Source organism: Dermacentor albipictus, chromosome 4 (assembly GCF_038994185.2).
Source record: "Dermacentor albipictus isolate Rhodes 1998 colony chromosome 4, USDA_Dalb.pri_finalv2, whole genome shotgun sequence".
Lineage (NCBI taxonomy): Eukaryota > Metazoa > Arthropoda > Arachnida > Ixodida > Ixodidae > Dermacentor > Dermacentor albipictus.
Window position 1 is genome coordinate 86,658,619 of NC_091824.1, and position 18,002 is coordinate 86,676,620.

An 18,002-nucleotide genomic window follows, 5' to 3' on the forward strand; every position below is an offset into this window, starting at 1 on the left:
ATTATTGCTGAGAAACTACAGAAGCAGAAATCTGTTGAAAATATGTGTGCAGATTTTTATCGCAATGCCTTCTGGAATCGCTTCGCTAAAGCACAGCACAGCGCGCGACTAGACAAAGATGACACGCACGATGCTGTTGCCGACATGACGTCCGAGCTATTTGTTGCCGGGAAAAAATGTTGAATTTGTTGTGAACCGGTACTTAACGAAAGAAATTTGTTTTAGAGCAAAGATATATCAACTTTAACATGAAGACATATATTCCAGTGACAAAGCAACAGGACTCCCAGTATATTCAGGATTAAGAAAAAAAGTAAAATAATCTACGAGTGAAGCTGGCTAAATTGCAGCTGTTGAACCTTTACCTGTTTACACTCTTGTCTACTGCAAATAGCCTTTCTATTTAGTGTAAGCTGGTTAATCTTCCAGCCTTTCGTTTCTGTTCTCTTCCTGTCTTTTATTGTTTTTTTTTTATTTTGGCCACTCCTAGCACATTTTGATCAAATATAAATAACAACTTCTCTTGCGCCCATGCTCTATTCTATTTCACACTTTCTGCTTCCTCGCTGTGCCATCTATTACACACCATGAGATAACCTGGCTTATCTCGGCGTAATCGTCACTGCTTCCCGCTGTTACTCCTCCTTTACTTATATAGGAATTGCTCAATTTCAGAAATAAGGTTAAAAAATGTTGTTCCCCGTGTTCCTGCTGCATGAAATTGATTCACCATTGCAGTAGTTTTTTGTTTGTATACTGAATTTTTGCAAGGTTCTCGTTTCAATGCAGTTCTTGTTCCGATTGAAGCCTCTAGGATCCCGCTCATTAGGTTTTGAAAAATGATGACTGCGTGATAAATGTGTCTTCTTTATCCTGACTAATATGAGGGTGATGTTACATTTGTGTCAAGCGTTAGGCGTGTGCGTATGACTGCATGATAAATTCTACGTTGCAGTTTTCATGACAAAATTCTAATACATTTCCTGCTTATAAGGGGAGGCCGCAGGGCAGGGCTGTCATCTCGACCACGCTATCGTTTACGCCGAAAAAAAAAAGTTCTGTATAAATATATATCTCAAAAACAAGAGTGTGCTTCCTTTTAAAGCGTATTCTTGCTTTTCAAATGCCTTTATAAACATGAGCGACATTGCTTGCAGCGAGTAAAACTGGCTTGTCGTCTCAATATATCTGCTTAGAGCGTGAGGAATGCTGCGACCCAACGCATGGAAGTGCATCAAAATTTTGGTATTAGTTATTTTTATTCCCATGCCCATCACATGAAGAAATACAAACCAGACTCGAGTCGGAAATGCCTCGCATTTATCTCAAGTCACGGTCGAACAGCACCGCGGAGGAGTTCGTCACGCAGCAGGAGGACGAGCGTTAATATTTGAAGAAGAAAACCCTGGCAAGGGTCTCACTCAATGGCGGATACATCAGCGGGAATGCGGGTAAAAGGCTTCTCCTCTTAGTCTTTCAGTAGCTCGCAAACATGGTGAGGGAGGTGTGTTGACCAGCGCCTAATACTCGGGCGAAGCTGAAGCCCCTTACCCCGGTTTCCCCCATGTATTGATCGGTGCGTGCGCAGGGATCGCGTCGAACCGCGTAGAGCGACATGTTTGTTTTTATTCGGGCTGCTCCGCCCTCGTTGCTTTCGTCTTTCACTGTCTCCTTTTAAGATTGACATTAGTAGAAGGGGAGCACACTGCGACGAGTAGCACTAGAGTATGGTGTTCGATATGACAGCGAATAGGAACCAAAAGAGAGCAAACAAAAATTGAAGCAAATTGCAAAGAAAGCTTAGAAGGCGAAGATTCTCAATATCAATGCTCCGTTCTATTTGATTCCTACATGTCTTCCTATATGTCTGTTTCAATCAAGACGCATTTGCCGAAGCCCAAGAAAGTTGAGCACATGGTACGGGCTGCTTTCCATTCCTCTATCGATTTTGTTTTCTGCTTTTCTGCTGTCTGTTTTATTTCCTAGGAAAGATCACTTGGAACAACTACGACGTCTCGCGGTTTACTTCCTCCTGGATTCTTTTTTTTCTCATACGGATAACGTAGATCGCACCGGAGATCGTGTTTACGAACCCACAGATGTATACAGATATGGCTGAGCGACCAGAGCAACATGTAAATGTTATTGTAGGTCGTTCAGGCACAGACGAAGGCATGCTTGCTTATGACACCTGAGGCAGTGTGGTCCCGGCGTATCGGCGGTAGTCATATGCGAGCCTAGCACGGTATAACAATGTTCCTGAAAGATTCAATATATAACTTTTTCATATTTTTAATTCCTTTCTGCCCACGCATGTCTCTTTCATACCCTTGCTGTTTTTCAATTCGCTCGTTCTGTCACCAATGGAAGAGAGCTTCATTCCTATACTGCTTCACGGTTTTGTCACCGTACCTTCTTTCTTGCGTTTCTCTTCAGAGATCGTCGATGCGGTTTACGTGCGTTCCACTTTTTTTTTCAATCACGCAGCTCGGTACCGCATTATTTAGGTTGTGCACACTATTATTGTTTATTTTTTAATACATACAAAGTAGAATGAGAACTCATTGGACTCTCTGCTCACATCCGCTGCTGTTCTTTCGCAGGTTAATGAAAGTATTATTAAATACCTTCCCGTCTATTTGTTCCCTTCCTTTCGCAGCGATTGATTTTCATTTCTCCTTGTGCATTAATTAGGCCGCTTAAATTTCTAACTTTCAGTTTATCGGTGTTGCTGACATTCATAGTCATTTGAACTGAAAAGAAAGTCAGCCGATGCGCAAAGCAAGTCAGGAGCGTGCGTGCCGTCGAATCGTTGCTACCTCTGAGTGGGCTGTCAACTTCACGGCAATAAAGTGACTGCACAAGATCTATGCACACAAGGAAGACAAATGCAGGAGAGGACAGCCGCGTGGCAACCATAGAAGGGCCCAAGCTCCGGGGGCGCTGCTTTGCTTGCGAGGACTCGAGGGAGGAACACACAGCGTGCCCCCTTCCTCGGCAAACTTTCTCTGTGCACACAACAGAACAGCGCCTCGCTAGCCCGGTCGGTAAGCCGTGCGTGGAAACGGTCCAGGTGTGGCAACGACGCTCAGTATTCAGCTCGTTTAGCTGTGCAAACATGACTTTCCAAGAGCGGACACCTCGTGCGCGTGTGCCCTTCTTTCGCTTTGTTGGACGCGGTCTCTCACCCACTTTCTCTCACCTCTTACTCTCACACTCTCCTCCGTCAACCTACACTCTACCTTAGGCTGACCTCTTCTTCGCGTCCGTGCCCGGTGTGCTGCTTTATATCTACCAAGTAGTCCGTGTGCTATAGGAAGCCGACCCCCCTACATTGGCTACCCGCCCTCTGTGCGCATTATGCAACTGCAGCCCTTCATTGCGCTGATGGCCAGACTCCGCGAGGGTAAAACCTGGGGCCTGGTTATTGTCGGCTCGTCATGGGGAGCTGCTCTCTTTCTCTGCCCCAAGGTGGGGGGACGTCCTTTGGGGCTACCGAAGGACGTCTGCCTAATTCCCTGCAAATCGTTCAGAGGAATGAAGGTAATGTGCTCCTCTCAGAATTCGCCCAAGAAAAAACCAAGGCAAAGGAAACCAAAGCGAAAGAACTGAAAGAAAATAACTGTAGGGTCATTTATGAAATCACAGGTTGAAAGAGCAGCTCGTGCTACATCTGACATTGAAGCTAAATAAGAAGCTAGCACGTGCTCCGTCCTGTTTATGCTACAAGCGTTTGCTTGTTCTTTCATCGTTTTCGTCTTCCCTCCTATGTCTCTAAGGTTTAGTCCGGTTCGTCCCCTGCAGAGAATCGCGGAAAATTATTCAATTTAAAGCGCATTCATCGCATGCACAACCAAGCAAACTGAATATGTGGGGAACGGGTGGAGATATAGTAGACGGGTATACAGTGCAGTCATCCACTAGAATTACCATAAAGAACGTATTAGAGAAGCATATCATTCGCGATGAAAGCCGCCTAATGACGCCGCACAGCGTCCACGCAATAACAAGGTCTGGGTTATATCTCATGTCTTTTACCATACGCCAATAAGTTGGAAGTAGTGAGCGCGGCCTAAGCTACGTCTCTGCTGTCGTCTCGCTCTGCCAAATGTGTGAGCTGTTGACCGTGCATGTCATCAAATAACGCCTAAAACAGCTAGTCCGTTGTGCCACAAAGAAGGCCGTCTTTATTAGTATTCCAGTAACCCTCCTCCTTCACGTGAACCTCACTATACAGCATGACACGACTGGTCGACGAATCCCTGCACTGTTGCAACAAATGCAGGTAGGTGCTTAGCACTCGCACGTTTTCTTTTGAGATATCCGCTTCAGCAACTATCTCTTTCGATAATGGAATTGTGAGAACAAAAATGTTGCTAATCTGTTGCTCTCGTATCAAATATTTTGTCAAGAAGCACCACCAACCAGAATAAAGGACTGCTGATACTCCCTAAATGTCATACTACCTAAATGACACCTTGCTTTGCTCTCAAACCACCGAGTCTAGCAACGGGCGCTGTTTGCTGTCATGAAGTTCTTCAAAGGAAATAAAATTATTAGAATATTATTCACTGTCCCATCTCTGTACAAACAACCGGACGAACGAGCTTTCTTTTCTTTTTTTGTACGTGTGTGTGTGTACTCTTAATCTCACCAAAAGGATTTTTTTTTTCTAATTTCGAGCATGTTAACGCTTCGTTGTGTAAAAAGTGAATAGAGCAGAGGCGGTCATTTTCGTTAGACGCCAGCGTTTCCTTGTCTTCGTGCATGTTTATTTCTCTCAAAATTGTCGTTCGCGTCAATAAATTTTAAAGGAGGCTTATGTTTGGAGGAATCGTTGCCCGGATAAAGGAATTGTTATGGACGATGTCTGGGGAAAATTTTTAGAATTGTAGCATGTTTAACGTATATTACAGAATACCCGTTACATGGCCGATCGTCTGATGGCTCAAATTACTCGGTAAGCTTACCGTAATAAACGCCACTGCAGACAAACAATCGTGCTCTTTCAAAAGTAAAATCACTTGTGATCATTCTTGCCCTCTTAGGGTACGTGTAGCAATCTATTCGGGAGACAGTGCTCACTTAGCGCAAGACAGCTGCGTGCGCGAGTCGATATCAGACCGGCCCGATCCCCTTTATCCATTCTATTTCAAGTACCCACTGCGATTTGTTGAAGTGAGAGACTTGCTGGAGCATCTGGAAGTGACAAAGAGAACAAGGACAATGCGCGCCTTTGTTAGGTTCCTGCGGCCGATGAATGGAAACTGTACACCATCTCGATAGCAAAAGCAGCAAGGTGCACACTTCCCTCGTGTATTGCAGTTGACAGAGGACAAAAATACGGCAGGACCTACGTGATTGCGTCCACGAAGTAGAGATGCAAAAAAAAAATAGAAGCGTAACGAAAGAAGAGTGAAATTGTGTCCCATCACCCCTGCGAGCTTCTTCACTTGCTCTCACAGCTTGGAAAGCTGCAAGCGCCGTGATATATCTTTTCCCACGCGGCTGGTACCGTGACAGGAGGGAAACGTAAAGCTGTCTTCAAATGAAATCGACTCCAGGTCTTTTCTTCCGAGCTAGGAGGGCAGTAGTAAAGATGGTAGCCCAGCCCACTCCCCCACCATCACAGCCGATTCTTCTAACGTACCCCGACACCCAGGTTGATCTGGGCAATTTTTTTTTCGTAGGCTCCTAAACTTCCTTGCACCCCCTCTGCCACCACCTGCATGTTTTTTTTCCTTCTTACGTTTGTTTCTTGTTCCCTACGTTTCTTCCCTACTCTCTCTTTCTAAAGCACGTCTTTGCCCATTTTATTTACTTCAACGCAACGATGTCATTATTACTCCATCAAATGCTGCAGCAAGGACAAAGACCTTAGCGAAGACTAGTTTCACAGACCAGCCTCTCCCTTGCTTTTTTCCAGCTAGCCAATGTGTTCCCCTCCACCGCCGGGCAATCCAGCGGCCAAGCGAGACCAACGTACGCCTCCAACATTTCTGCGCACTTTTTCCGGAGGACTGTTACTGCACCTTTGTGGATTCAACTACAACGCTCACAAAGCTACCTGATCTAGCTGAATATGACCCGATAGTCGGTCGCGGCCATTGAATGGTGAGTTTATTAAGGATTGGATTGAGAGGACTTGAACGAGAAATAGAAAAGGCTACCTTGTGGATTTCATTAGAAGCTGCAGAAAACTTAGGATAAGCATACGCATGCGGCTATACTTCCTCAGTACTGACACTGGAGGTACCGATTTCGCGCAAGCCTACAATCCCAGAAAAGCAGGGCGCGAAATTAAGAAAGAGGCTGAAGATGTTCGCTGTGTTCTACGTCACTCTTCAAACCATGTCAACCTTTTTTGTTTCTGTTTTTTTTTATCAAATAATTAGCCACGCAACACCCGACCCGCTCGCTTTTTTCTTCTTCTTCTTCGATGTTCGCCTAGAAAAATAAACTGCGTACGTGCTAAAAACATACCCGCCACTTCCAAGACATGAGCGTCAAGAACCGCGCTTGCGATGCTTTAACGCGATGCAGCTATCGTCTCTGCAGAATGGGCTTTTTCGCTATTAGATGCATGTCGGTGTCTTGTGATGCTTCCCTATAGCGTTTATTCTTGTTCATATCTCCTCCCCAGAGCAGTGCGCAGATGCCGCGTCATTTATATATCACCGAACTGTCTTGGCGTAGACACTCGGGTTTATGCAAACTTGTTTACCGGATGCTGTTTCCATTTTTCTTTTATATACATGGTCTGACAGCGAAGCTGTATATGGCTAGGTTATGGAACAAATTGCGTGTGTCTATCGAGCCGCACAGATCATCAACTACTCCCCATAGGTGGGTCGATGCCGAAGATAGCGCAATACCGGGCTAACTTGCGGTGAAAGTGAGGCTTTACGTAATCCGCCAACTTGCAAAAATAAGTCTAATATCTTTGGTCCAAATACAACTCGTGTCAGAAATTAAGCTGATAAGAACACATACCACACTTTAATTAACCCGTGTCGGCCATGTCTGCGTTCGCACAGCCCTCTCTTTGTCGGCGTTCCAAGCGCTTGCGTATCTCCTTTCCTTTCCTTCCGCTCTCCCGCGGTGGCGGTCCCGTAAACGCGTGGCCCGCCAGAATCGTGAGACGGAAAGAAATGTGAACTGTCCATGTGACCCCGATCCCGCGAACTTGGAACGTTTCATGGGAGCAACGGCCAGGTTTAAGAGATAGCTTGTGGGGAACCCCTTTCGTGTGGCCTGTGTTTTGTGTGACCGCTTGTGCTTTTCTAGAGACCTCACAACCATTACTGCACTGCGGGATATTGTCTAACGCATGACTGTCTTGGCTACGGTGAAGCAGTGTGTGCCAGCGGAGTGCGTTGAGGTACGTGTCCGTTCTACGTGCTGGGATTCGTTAGCAAAACGTGTCGTGCTGCGTTTTGCAACAATACATGGGCATGCCCCGCTGCACATGTATTTGGGCAGCGGGACCTCATCATCTCCCTCGTCATCTTTCGAGGCTCAACATCGTGGAGGAGCGACTCATCGTACCTCACCTTCCATTTGTGTACATACGGTATTTGACGCACGGCGATGGGCAGTTCGCCATTAAGGGACCCACATACGCATCTTCGCTGGTCATCCACCTTCACAGATTTAAATTGCACTGAATTTTTCTTCTTTTATTTTTATTTCGTTTAATTTATTTTATTGATTTACTTTGAGATGGTAGTGGCGGGGGGGGAACTGTCACTTTATGTTACTGGAATTGCTTAAGGTTAGAGAACTCGGTGATCAGTTCTGTGGGGTTCGCGGATTATAGAGGCTGCGTTAGGAAGTGCCTCTCTGGTTAACGTTTATTGTTTACGAATGTTTCGGTAATGAAGTCGATTGTCGCGTCATTTGCGGGAGTTACTGGTTGTCTCAAGAAACCAATTCAGACACACCCTTTCTTTTAATCTCCTTTTATTTGCACCTTGACGAACATTTAAAAATCAAGTCTGTTAAGTAGGTGGTGCGTACCGCACCCAGCATCAGTGTTACACCTGCTGGAAAAAAGAAAGGAGCCCGGAGCTTGGAACGAACGAAAAACAAATAAAAAGAATATCCTGACTATTCGTGCTCAGCAGCCCCTCAGACAGGACATTATGGCATGCGCTTATGTCAAAGATGCTCGTGAATGTTGCTTTTATTTCCTAATATAAACTTCCGTATTACTTCATATGAAGATATCTGCGTGCCAGCAGGTTGAAAGCCTTTTATGGCTGAGTGTGCGAACTCCCAGAAATGGGGTTAAACATGACACAACACCTTTCTCCCGTACATGTAGTTGTAAGGGCTTCTGCTCACAAGTTAATAGCGGTCGCTTTCTTCACCATCTCGGAAGCCACACCGTGCGCGACCTCTTTCATTTGTATGCAGTGCCCCTTGGGAACATCTGTAACCTGCTACGAATCATAAGCTTACTATGACGATATGTGGCCGTCTATTCTTAAGTTCATATCCTTTAAGTTCTTAAGACCTTACGGGTCCTTGTTTCCTTAATCAGTGCTTACTTTGTTCAGTAGTGCGATACAGCGTACGTGTCGTCTATAAACGGTGAAGTCAGTTAAGAAAGGCTAGGCCTCTAGGCACATTATATGGATGAGTCGCAAGGGTGGGGCGTTTCGTTACTGTTATTTTCTTATTTTATGCGAAGCATATTACGAGAGCTCAACCCAGCTCCTCAGGCGCGGCGGTGTCGCCTTCAATATCACGTGACACCGTGACGTCACGACAGAGGAGAAACGGGGCTCGCGCCGTCGCTCGCGGCGTCGCGGCGGTATATAAGCAGCTGCGCTTGCCTCTGCTAGACACTCACGAGGTGAGATGCCTCCTGGAGACAGAGCTGCTCGTTGGAATGTGAAGCCAAGGTTGCGGCGTGCTACAGAGACTGTTTCTAGGTGGCTTTGGCTCAACTCTTGCAAGATGGGCTGGATGGGAATCGAACCAAGGTCTCCGGAGTGTGAGACGGAGACGCTACCACTGAGCCACGAGTACGATGCTTCAAAGCGGTACAAAAGCGCCTCTAGTGAATGCGGCGTTGCCTTAGAAACGAGCTGTTTCTGAGGCTCAGGCGTGCGTCGCTTGCTCAGGCGCACATTTCGTTGCCGCGCCGAACGCTGCGTTGCTCGACGCTCACCGCGTCCAATGCAGGGCGCGTAGTCGCTGCGCCGTACCCCATTGTCTTACACACCTTGGCGGGTCGACGGGAACGCTGTCGCGTTCCACTCTTGAAGGCGAAGCAGAGTAACGCATGAGTTGTTTCTTCGTCTAGCCGAACCAAACATAGCCAAGCAACAGCAGTTCACCAGGCTGCAGTGGTTCAACAACTAAAATAAAGGCTAGTATGCTTCGCATCCTGGGCTTAACCTTAGCTAAGGCACAGCCATTTTTTACTAACAAATATCAGGCAATGCAGTACTTAAATAAAAGTCGAGGCAGAGGCTTAGAGAATTAACCTAGTTTGTAACTATGGACAGCTAATTTGTGCTGGTATCTGACTGTCTGTAATCAAAAGAAAACAAGAATTTAATGCGAAAGGTTTGGCCTGTTTAGTGGTTTCGGTTGCACGAAATGGGGAAAGAGGCTATAGGCGATGAACGGATGCGAACTAACTGGTACTGTGAGAAAGATGCGACAGCGACCGACGTGGCATGCCGTAGTCCTCGGGTTTAGGTTAAATGTTACTGATGGGCTAGTTGGTCAGCCATGATATTGAAGCAGCGCACTTACATTTGACACGTACGCACACACATAGAAAAGTCATAGGCATGCGCTTGTGTGTGCGGGTAAGTGTCAGATGTAAGTGGGCGCTGCTTCAATATCGCGTTTAGTGAAAGCGTTAAGTGGCAAACGGAGCCGCGGCTGCGGCGGCCAGACCAGTTGGGAACGTGAACGCGTTCTTCAATACTCGTGACTAGAGTTATGCGAGAAGCAGGGCGCGATGACGGCAGCTGATGATGCGCGATGATGGCTATGACGGTACAATATTATTTGCCAGAGGAGAGCCTACCTACCACCTACCGCCATGTCCTGTTACCAAACCTGTAGTGATGTTACTTAATGCAACATATATGGGATTTTTCAATATGACAGAATAAGAATGCCGGCAAATGATTATGGGAGCCTATAGCTAACTGAGAGGCTGTCCCAATCAGCGAAGCGCCTATTGAACGCGTTTACAAATCTATCAGCCTATTTAGGATCAGGGGCGCTCTAACGTAAAACTATTCCAAACTTTTCTATTCCAATTCTATAATCAGCCCACCGCGATTGGTCAAAAACATTTTTGAACCACCCCCACTTCACCTGTCTGTCAAACGACGTCACGAAAACAGCGATTGCTCCCCATCTAATATGACGTGTACACACTGATTATGCATAATTTCACCGAACAAAACAAAAATAGTTATTTCTGATTCGACGCCTTTTTGCCATTAGCCCTCGGCTATTCGCCAAAAGTTTTCGGGCTGCACCCACTTCACCTGCCTCTCACGCGACGTCACAAAACCACAAAAACTCAACGCGTCAAAGTGACATGTACGCGATAAATATGCATTAATATGCCGAAAAAAACTGAATTTTCTTCTGAATAGCCGCAGGCTGCCCCATTCCGAAAGGAATAAAAGATGGCTGCCGCCAATCGCTCTGGCACTGGTTACTCGCCCCTAGCGGAGAGTATGGGTTTAGTTGCGTGTAATAAAGCTTTTTGCGTGGCCGTGCAACGTTTTCGAGAAATTTCGGCACGTTTACGACCTCGTTCTGCCAACTCTTCGTTGTTGAGGATCCGTTTTAAGGTCATTGTTAAGTTTCCGCTGCATTCCACCGCGATTGTCGAGAGAGAGAGAGATTCTTGTTTGGGAAGGAAAAAACATGGGGTAAAGTGCAGCGCAGTAACTGTCTCTCAGATGAGGAGCCACCGCAAGCTAAGTACGAGAAAGCGGACCAATCGCAGATGCCGGCACCACCTTCTTCATCCGGTTATCGATATTTAGGGCAGTGGCTCGGCCCCATCGAATCCTTTTCCACTTGAACATGCTCCTCGCCTCTTTTGTACAATTCGATAATAGAAGTCGCTCCGTGCAGGCAATTTTATTCGTTTTTCAAGCAAACAAAAGTGACCTCCTATGAACGAGGGGAGCATTTGATTGGTTTGTTCAAACAACCTTGCAGGTGACCGCCCGATGCTTGCGTCGGCGCTTACGCAAATTTGACGTCAGGAGATTTGAATAAAAACATATTGGAATAGTTTTACGTTATACGGCTCCAGGTTTGTGTGCTCGCGGCGATTGAGAACAGACAGAGAAGCGTGTAAGTTCACGCCAGTTTATGACTGCAATTACATTATTAGGTTAATGCACCACACAAAAGGCAAAAGGCTTTAAAGAAGAAAACAAAATGAAACACAGGTCTCAGACTCTGCCCCTGCTCTATGTAAAGTATAGTGCACGTTCTATGCCACTGTCCAATCTATAGGTCTGTAAACGATATGTATGCTGTGCGTACTGGTCTTACTGATCTTAGCCGCTAAGACGACGCACCGTTCTAGGAAGACTCTAGAACCTTGGTCGGGAAATCTAGTATTCACAGGTCCAACAAAGAGTTAATGCCCTTCTTAAAGACAACTGTACTAGGCGAATGCCTCTAACTACATTCATGAGTGAATAATCATTTGCTTGTGTGCACCCGCTTATTCTTCTTCTCCCCTTCTTATCCCTTTTCATCTTCCTAACGTGTTAAGTATCCAACTGGGTGTGACCATGGTTAAACTCCCTGCTTTTCTTTCTTTTTCTCTAGTTATCTCTTTCTCCTTCAACTTCTTTCTACTGCGCAGTCCTAAAGGAACGCATACATACCTCACAAGAAGAAATTCCCCCGAACCTTAACTAGAGTAAGTTATAAGTATTACGGAGGGCCGATTTCGTTAGATTTAACTATGCACGCGCTCGTAGTGTTTCTCTTTTATCTACTTCCTCTCTTCTTGTGTGATAAACAAAGAAATGAATTTCTTCAAGGAGCCTGGACACAGTTCCATACTGCCTATATATAGGCAGAATAGTAGTCCTCGCTTAGCGCTGATTGGACACGGGCACTTTCAGAAAACCCATAAATATACTAATCTTGTTTCGAGTGCGTTCGGTGTTAGTCAAAGAGATTCAAGAGACGCCTTATTTTTTTTCCCTGGTACGTCTTGTGTAAAGTTAAGAGAGTAGATTGAGCAAATGTTTTAAAAAATACAAGCTATGGGGTGGGGTGGAGGAATATGGAAAGCGTGTGCTATACAATGACGCATTCCGTTTACTTCGCTTTTCGAAGCAGACAATTCAGTCTTGTAAATTGTAATTTTATTTTTACCTTTCACGCTAAACGTGGCCTGAGTTAGACGTGACGGTGTAAAAACGCATTGCTTTTACGTTGCATTGCTTTTTCACTAAACCATTTTTCTTATCGCTGTCAGACACACTTGCGCGTTCTTGCACTTTCTACGTAAGATCTACAAAAAACGAGTGAAAAAACGAACAGGAGCACCAAAGTTCATTGTTTCTTCGAATGACTGGAAAGAAGAACAAAAACTGCTAATCGGTAAAGCCCTGTGAGAGCTTAATTTCGGGCCCATTCATCACCCCAGAGCGATAACAAAAAACGTCAAGGATCGATCTCTTTCTTTTCTCGCAGTTTTAATTACGTCATTGTTTTCGAGTTCAGAAAAGAAAAGATTGATTATGTTTGCCAATATGTGGTTTTGACGTTGATAAAGTCTTTCTCCACATATATATATACAAAAGGCTAGCCTTCGTTGTGTCTACTCGATAAGCCAGTGCTTTCTTGAACTTCCGGAAGAAAATGTTGGAGCCAAAACCAATATAAAGAAATCCATCCTCGACGCTTCTCGCAGAACATTTACCAAGCACATTGTGCTGATAGAAATTACATGTATAAAAACAACCGTTCCACGTGACAGGTAACTCAAGTTTGCTGAACGCTTCATGGGAGCGACGTACATTTCCTGGAACAAAAGAAACCATTTATAATGTCTATCATTTCTACAGCCAAAACCTTATGTGAAGGTTGGCCGAGCGGTAAACAATCAAGGCAAGGAAGTGCGAAATCTCAGTGAGAAATACATTGGCAAAAGCTGGTGCACAATATCTGGAAATATTTGCTCGGTCTTTAACAAGCCTAACGTCTTCAACATTAAAATGTGCTTCGTCATCTTCGTAACTTTCTTGAATGTTCGTCACTCTTGAGAAACCAACATATTTTAACGTGCTTACAACAACTATATAAGCGTCGTAGTCTGTAGGTTGTGCACATTCAACCCTAGTATTCATAACTGCATCTTAAAGCCCATGCTTGACGATCTAAATGAAATCTGGCGTGAACGTACCTCATGGAAGCTCATTGAGTTTCCTTCGGCGTGTTTACGACAGGCGTCTTTTATATGATGTCAAGCATGCGTTTCAAGCATTTGCTCTATGGCTCCAAGGTACGTTGCATAACTGTATACGGGGGTTACTTTCTGTAGCATTTTACAGTGCCTTTTATTTTATGACTTCAATTTCTATAACTATACCCCGTGTATATCACCTTTTCTGCGTTGGCTTGAGATGTTTTGCCCGGTAAATATTGCCACCTAAAAGTGTTTCGTCAAAGTAACAGAAAGATGTTCGAAGCTAATGGTATGGCCTAGAAAATAAACAAGATAAATGCTTCTCTTGAGGAAGTTAAAGAATGTCGCTGTTATGGGCATCTCATATCATGCACCGAACAACGCTGGGATAAATTTTCATGCTTGCAGCAACTGATGTTTCGAATGTAGTGACTGACGTAAAGGAGTGAAAGGGCGCACAACGGAACTTCATACTTAATATTGCTTCAATCAGGACAAGAATCTGACTTTTCTAGAAAAAAAATTCACGCTTTTGGTACCTTAGTACGCCGCCGCAGCAAACTCACACGAAGGAGACTTTACGTGAGCGCCTTCTTGCGAGCCAAACGATAAGAGATCCATTTCCTAAAGGGATGCCACAGCTTCCTTTAAAAAAAAGCGGAGACACGAATAAGTATGGTTTTTCTATAAATTCAGAAGCCGCATCGCACCTCGCCTGCGCCATACCGGCCAGTAGATAGTCAAAATATTCTAGGAGTAACAAAAACACACCTGAAACATGGTAACGGGACACTTCAGCGCATTTCAGCTGCGCGAAGGTGGCAAGCTCCCCGCGTTTCACTGCTTTAGGCGCGAAATCGAGGCTCTGAGGAAGGCCTTTATCTATATTCAAACTACGAACCAAACGCAAGCTCGAAGCCATGTTGGTCGGCGCTAACGCGGGAGTTGAATACCATAATGACAAGGATGCTGAGCTGCGAAGTCGCAAAATACGCTCGAGATACTGTCACTTTCACAGAAGCGTCATTTATCTCTCGCGGCTCTTTGTAGGAGTTTGTTTCCTCTCGCAGCGCGTTTCCACTTTATGTTCCACCACCCTTTATGTCCCACTCTCGGGGACTCCGCTCAGCATCGTGGGTATGTATGAAAAGGATGCGCAAAGTAGGGTGCGGGCTTGAGGCACACGGAAGTGTTTTCGTGAGTTTGCGTCGGTCTCGCGCATGATGGCTGCGTTTCCAAGGGTCTTCTTCCGGCTTCGATCCGTTCCCCCCGTCCCCCTTCTTTTCTGCCTTCCCTCGCCATCTGCAAACACGGCGGTCTTGCGAGCGCTATTTTGCTCTCTTTTTTTCCTTCCAACATCGTGCCAATTTACTCTTAGGGCTCTACTCACGCCCTCCTTTCCTTCTTTCTTTTTTTCAGCAGAGTAACTAGATTTTCGCTCCTTAAGCTAATTAGGGGCCTCCCTGAGTGCGGTACGAGATTGGCTGCTCCCACTCTTCTTTTCTCTCTCCGCGGAAAATAAAGAGAGATGCAAAAGAACAAGCAGCAGAACTGTGACCCGATTCTTAATGCAGCATCTGCTCTCTTACACAACGGGTCGTGGCCTTTCAACCATCCCATTTTCCCGCGCGCAGTAAACAGAGAAAGAACGACGTACGCAGGCATCGACGATGGAGCAGAATGCCTCCAATGAATATGGGGAGTCACTACGGCACGTCGAAGAGGGGGCGTGTTGTGCGGGTAGGTGCTAAAACGAGCGCCTCGTTGTCGTTCTTTCGCCTTCGCTCCCGCTCTTTAGTCTTAACACGCGAGAAATTACCGCGCCACCCTATCACCCCACGTCGTCCTGATGCCTGCTTCGAACTCTTCGTTTTTGTTTTGTAATTTCTTCCCGTTGTTTGAATTGCGTTTGCTGAGCCTAAGCACCTAGGCCTACTGAAGCCTGCTTTATATATTACGCACTTGTCTTTTATATTGTTTTGCTTTTTCCTATCGTGTTCGAGTTTCTACTCAAGTCTGCCTCGCTGCATCTCTCATTAGGCAAAACACGCTCACGCTGCCATAAATATTTTTATTTGCATCGTGAAGGTTACGGAGGTCTTACACCCCGTGTTCCCGAAGTAATAAAGGAAACTACGGAGCATAAAGGGTTTTTCGGTGGGGCCCGTGGTACGCTGATCAAATCCTTAAGCGTTGGGGATGGGCCTAGGAGTGATAGGAGTACCCGTTCTGTGCGGCCTTCAGCGAACACTTCCGAAGCCACAGTGGCTTCTGCTCTTCGACGCATTGCTTAAGCAGCGGGGTTTTTCTGCGCGTCAATCTGTACAAGGAGGCGTTTAATTATGCGGTTCTTTGTGAATTAGCATCACTGATGTCTTTCCTTTGTTATGCGGCCGCGGTGACGCCTTCGTTCCTGGCGGTTCCTTATCGATGCGACTACAGGGCACGGAGGATGCATGAATGATACATGTATCGTTACCCGCGAATGCGTGGCGTGCACTGCCGACTAATGCTACACCTAGTCTCTTCGGCAAGTGCAGTCAAGTAGCATGGATTGTTCAGCCTACATACCATAGCTCCAGGCAAGGTATCATTTAAGCAGTTGGCCTGCTTCTCATGTATTCTCTGCCCTGCAAAAGCTCCACGATAAAAAGGACACAAAATTACACGAGTTTTCACCAATGAAAACGCTTTTGTGTCAATTCTCGATGCGTGCTTTCTCTAAGTAGGCACTTAGAAGCAAATAGTGATTAAAAAAATAATAAAAAGCGCGGAGTCAGGAAACGCATTTGAAAGCAGTAATGTGGACCGCACACTGGAGATACAAAATACGGATGCCAAAATTATTTAGATGGTTGGATACTTTAACAATGAACAGGGGCAACCAGAAGTCAATACTGGTAGCCACACTTGATGAGCCTCGGGAGTTTTTTGGTCACAGCAATTGTACTTGCCTTGTGCACCGCCCGTATATTGACTTCGCCAGTCTGACGCCAAATTCAGACTTTACCTGTTTTCTGCGGAACGCGTGGCTTTCAGTGCCTGTGCCCAAAGTGTGCTCTGGCCCATGACAAAAAAAAAAGGAAGGAAAAGACAAGATACGTCAATCCGAATAAAAAGCCCATCACGACAATCCGTCAGGGACTCGCTTTAATTCAGGATGCTCAATTTGTTATTTCTGACAGACACACCTTACAGCTTCCAAAACTCTTGTTTAATGCAGTTGTCCCCCCCCCCCTCCCCTCTATACACTCCTATAGCCTTGTTCCACTTGGCTGTAAGATGTGGGATATCGTCCCACGTGGCCTCAGGTACAGGTTTGTAGAACAATGTTCCAGATATGAGGGGCTATTTCCCTGAAACGCCGTTTAACATATCGATTGTTATTCGCATTTCAAAATTACAGGTTCAGATACATGTAACGCCTTTTCGGCTACATCAGAATTTGATGTGGAACGTCGTTCCATTTAGGTGGGAAGAAACTATTTCCCAAAGTTGCCCTCTAATAGTGCACGTATATAAGGATGCTTCCATCGCGGTTGCACACAAAGTCGTTCCAGGATTGTGCTGCGAAGCAATGTTTGTTGCTCTGTACTCGTCACAAATGAGTGCGCATGAACACACGTAAAGCAATAACATGGGCTCACACGCAGCTCACTGGTTATTTTATTGCTTGCTTATTTCCTCCCACATGTGCGACTCAAAGAACTTCCTGTTCGGAGCGTTCGCCTGCCGCCGACAGTTTTTTGCTGATCGGGTGCGAGTCGATTTCGACAGCAAGCCACGTATACAGCTGAGGGTAAATCAATCAGCCTCGAATAGATCGATCGCCGTCCTCGCTGTTTACGTCTCGCAGTGCTTCCTGTTGAGAGCGAGGTGGAGTGAGTCAGTGAGCAAAAGAATTTGGCGCTGTTGTGCACATTCATCACATCCGTGGGATCGAGTATGAAACCGGAGTGCCAGACAAAGGGAACTGAGCTAAGCAGCTAAACCAGCGCACGGTTTCGAACTATTTCTTCGTTGAGCAAACTCAAAAGGTGCAGCGGAAAGTTTGTGAACAAAGCATGACTATAGTCAAGTGTTCAACAAAAACTCGTCTGGCGAGGAAACATAATGGTGCCAAAAAACGTGCACTCGCCAAAAATGAAATAAAAAAATAAAAATAAAGAACCGACGTTTCGGGCCCCATATGGGTCCCTTGATCACAATGAAGATGTAAGCATGGGCACGCGGCTAATAATAAGCATGACTATAAACTGTTTCTTTTTTATTTTCTTTCGAGCACGTCATATATTCTTTCTTTCTTTAAGAAACCGTGGTGACTTGAATTTATGGCATCCTGAGGCATGTTGGATTGTATGTGCTTGATGCTTGCGCGCATGGGTTGCCGTTACGTAGCAAATGATGCAATGGCGACAGTATTTACAAAAGAAGTACTGGATGTTCTTCAACAATCAATCCAGACGCTGTGGATTCCAAACCGTGCGGGTAATGTATAGTGGAACATTTTTAAATCTATCTCTGAATTTGTAGAAGTGAGGAACATCCGTAGCCATTGTAGCACTGGTATAAT

General features: G+C 45.5%; 1 pseudogene; it reads right to left on the bottom strand.

Annotated features, from left to right (window-relative positions):
• Nucleotides 1-6,841: 6,841 nt before the first annotated feature.
• On the bottom strand, nt 6,842-7,021 carry LOC135901201 (U2 spliceosomal RNA; annotated as a pseudogene).
• Nucleotides 7,022-18,002: the final 10,981 nt, after the last annotated feature.